The sequence below is a fragment of the Corvus brachyrhynchos genome, unplaced genomic scaffold (assembly GCF_000691975.1).
Source record: "Corvus brachyrhynchos isolate BGI_N302 unplaced genomic scaffold, ASM69197v1 scaffold18, whole genome shotgun sequence".
Taxonomy (NCBI): domain Eukaryota; kingdom Metazoa; phylum Chordata; class Aves; order Passeriformes; family Corvidae; genus Corvus; species Corvus brachyrhynchos.
In genome coordinates this window covers 493,481-497,344 of record NW_008246064.1, presented here as the reverse complement: position 1 = coordinate 497,344, position 3,864 = coordinate 493,481, and the positions used below count along the sequence as shown (strand labels likewise).

The following is a 3,864-nucleotide window of genomic DNA, read 5'->3' as shown; positions in this document are numbered from 1 at the left end:
GAGGCTGATCCCGGATCTCCGGAATTCCGGGATTCCACGGGCGGAGCGGAGCCTTTCACCTCCGACACGGGAATGTCGGGGTTTCCAAGGAAGCGGGAGATGGGGGGAGAGCTTTGGTTGTGTGCTGGGAAATATTCCCTCGAAAAGTTTGGGAATGCTGGGGTGGGTTGGATGGATCGAGGTTGGAATGTTGGCTGGGGAATCTGGGAAATGACGGGATTTTTTCCTGGGATTTTTGGGGATTTTTTTCTGGGATTTTTGGGGATTTTTTCCTGGGATTTTTGGGGATTTTTTCCTGGGATTTTTGGGGATTTTTCCTGGGATTTTTTGGGGGATTTTTCCTGGGATTTTTCCCTGGGATTTTTGGGGATTTTTTTCTGGGATTTTTTCCTGGGATTTTTCCTGGGATTTTTCCCTGGGATTTTTGGGGATTTTTTTCTGGGATTTTTGGGGATTTTTCCTGGGATTTTTGGGGATTTTTTTCTGGGATTTTTGGGGATTTTTCCTGGGATTTTTGGGGATTTTTTTCTGGGATTTTTGGGGATTTTTCCTGGGATTTTTGGGGATTTTTTTCTGGGATTTTTGGGGATTTTTCCTGGGATTTTTGGGGATTTTTTTCTGGGATTTTTGGGGATTTTTCCTGGGATTTTTGGGGATTTTTTTCTGGGATTTTTGGGGATTTTTCCTGGGATTTTTGGGGATTTTTTTCTGGGATTTTTGGGGATTTTTCCTGGGATTTTTGGGGATTTTTTTCTGGGATTTTTGGGGATTTTTCCTGGGATTTTTGGGGATTTTTTTCTGGGATTTTTGGGGATTTTTCCTGGGATTTTTGGGGATTTTTTTCTGGGATTTTTGGGGATTTTTCCTGGGATTTTTGGGGATTTTTTTCTGGGATTTTTGGGGATTTTTCCTGGGATTTTTGGGGATTTTTTTCTGGGATTTTTGGGGATTTTTCCTGGGATTTTTGGGGATTTTTTTCTGGGATTTTTGGGGATTTTTCCTGGGATTTTTGGGGATTTTTTTCTGGGATTTTTGGGGATTTTTCCTGGGATTTTTGGGGATTTTTTTCTGGGATTTTTGGGGATTTTTCCTGGGATTTTTGGGGATTTTTTTCTGGGATTTTTGGGGATTTTTCCTGGGATTTTTGGGGATTTTTTTCTGGGATTTTTGGGGATTTTTCCTGGGATTTTTGGGGATTTTTTTCTGGGATTTTTGGGGATTTTTCCTGGGATTTTTGGGGATTTTTTTCTGGGATTTTTGGGGATTTTTCCTGGGATTTTTGGGGATTTTTTTCTGGGATTTTTGGGGATTTTTCCTGGGATTTTTGGGGATTTTTTTCTGGGATTTTTGGGGATTTTTCCTGGGATTTTTGGGGATTTTTTTCTGGGATTTTTGGGGATTTTTCCTGGGATTTTTGGGGATTTTTTTCTGGGATTTTTGGGGATTTTTCCTGGGATTTTTGGGGATTTTTTTCTGGGATTTTTGGGGATTTTTCCTGGGATTTTTGGGGATTTTTTTCTGGGATTTTTGGGGATTTTTCCTGGGATTTTTGGGGATTTTTTTCTGGGATTTTTGGGGATTTTTCCTGGGATTTTTGGGGATTTTTTTCTGGGATTTTTGGGGATTTTTCCTGGGATTTTTGGGGATTTTTTTCTGGGATTTTTGGGGATTTTTCCTGGGATTTTTGGGGATTTTTTTCTGGGATTTTTGGGGATTTTTCCTGGGATTTTTGGGGATTTTTTTCTGGGATTTTTGGGGATTTTTCCTGGGATTTTTGGGGATTTTTTTCTGGGATTTTTGGGGATTTTTCCTGGGATTTTTGGGGATTTTTTTTCCAGAACCCCCTGGAAGCACAGACGGCTGCGCACTGTTACCTTCGGGCCCCACCAGCTGGATCCTCTTCCTCAAGAACTCCCTCGGGAATGAAAGGAGAGGAGGAAAAACTTGGGAAGTTTCGGGAATTTTTTCCGAAGCAAAACCGGAGGATCCACGTGGTTTTCCAGAGAATTCCTTGGAATTTCCACGCCCCTGCCCTTTGCATGGCCTTTCCTAGGAGGAAGTCGGCATTTTGGAGTTCGGAATTACAATCCCTTCCCCAGAGCATGGAAAAACGGATGGAAAACCCGGAATTTTTTGGAATGAACGCATCCCAGCCGGGAGAATCCCGGTTTTAGGCGCCTCTGGAATTCAATTCCCAGCTGTTCCCGTTTTCCCGGCCGGGCAGTGAATCGAGGGAGGTTCCCCGGAGGCTCGGAACGAGGCTCGGAAGCGGATTTTCGGGAAGAAAAGCCTGGATTTGGTGGTGTATTCCCGCTGTTAAGCCTGGCTTAATCCGTGGATCCAGCAGGGAACAGAAGCACAAAATTCCCATTTTCTCGAAAGCTTTGGACTTCCAATTCCTCATTCCCAGGAATCTCAAGGAGCCGCGTTCCCGGAATGTGGAAATTCCCAAAGAAGAAGCCGCCGGCGATTGGAACAAGGAGAAGACGGGGCCGGGAATGGTCGGAATTCCAAAGCTTTATTGAAATAAAAATTCCAGAGGCATTCCTTGATCCCTGTAATCCGTGTGCTCTTTACTAAAGCCGAAAATTCCGGGAGAAACAGCGGGAAAAAGCCTGGGCAGTTTGGTTTTCTGGGAATCACCGGGACAAGGGGAGAATTCCATGGGAAAATTTCCAAAAAAAAAAAAAAGCGGGATAAAACCTGTCCGGAAAAGGGATTTTCCACTACAAACGCCACAATGGCATTCCAAATATTCCATCTGGAATATTCCAAAGGTTCCTTTTCCCAAGGTGAATTCCAGCCTGGTTCTGCTCCGAGCACGAAGCCATTCCAGGTTTTGACAGGGCACGGAAGCAGCTGGATTTGGGATTGATATTCCTGATTTTCCCCAGAATTTCCCCAAAATCCCGGAGGAATCCGGCGTTTTTCCGGAATTCCGAAGCAGCGCGGGATGAGCCGAGGTGCGGCGGTGCCGCCCCCGAGCGCTCCCAGGGATAAACGGGAATCCTGGAGCAGCAGGAAAGGCGGAAATTCGGGAATAGCAGCTTCCGAAGGGGATGGAGAGGCCCCGAGTTGGGAAAAGGAGGAAAAGGAGGGGCGGGAAAAATCGCCTCTCATTCCAGGAATTTCTGGGAGCGTTGGGATGAGCTCTGCTGGCCCTGCCAAGGAATCCCAAAAATGGGAATTTGTGGCTTTTCCCAGGTAAATTCCTTCTTTTTCTGGGAATTCTGCCAAAAAATCCCATCCCGAGCAGGACCAGGAGATTTTTCCCGGGAATTTTTTGTGGGAAATGGAGATCAAATGACAAAAAAAACCCCTCGGCTTGGAAAGAATTCCCAGAAAAAGAAGGAATTTTTCTTCCTTCCAACCCAAAGGTTGGCTGAGGGAATTCCAGTGAGTGCTTTAGGATGGGGAAAACCTCGGGAATTCTTCCCTTTGGGAAGGGCAGCAGGGCCGCAATTCCCGCTTTTTCCAGCTGGGTTTGCTCCTGGATTTTTTAGGGGGAATTTTTTGGGATGAGCTCTCCTGGTCCCACCAAGGAAAGATCCCATCCAAAATTGGATTTTGTGGCTTTTCCCAACTAAATTCCTTCTTTTTCTGGGAATTCCGCCCAAAAATCCCATCCCGAGCAGGACCAGATTTTTCCCAGGAATTTTTTGTGGGAAAAGGGGATCGAATTCTAAGAAGGAAACCTCAGCTTGGAAAGAATTCCCAGAGATTGGCTGAGGGAATTCCAGTGAGTGCTTTAGGATGGGGAAAACCTCGGGAATTCTTCCCTTTGGGAAGGGCAGCAGGGCCGCAATTCCCGCTTTTTCCGGCCGCCTTGGGGAAAAGCGCCTTTTCCCGGCGGCTCCGGGCGCG

At 45.8% G+C, this 3,864-nt stretch overlaps 1 long non-coding RNA gene across 1 annotated transcript; it reads right to left on the bottom strand.

Annotated features, from left to right (window-relative positions):
- Positions 1-2,499: 2,499 nt before the first annotated feature.
- On the bottom strand, positions 2,500-3,857 carry LOC108449761. Its single transcript, XR_001866047.1, has 2 exons — positions 3,765-3,857; positions 2,500-3,421 (listed from the first exon to the last, which is right to left on the bottom strand). It is a non-coding gene; the product is annotated as an uncharacterized LOC108449761 (long non-coding RNA).
- Positions 3,858-3,864: the final 7 nt, after the last annotated feature.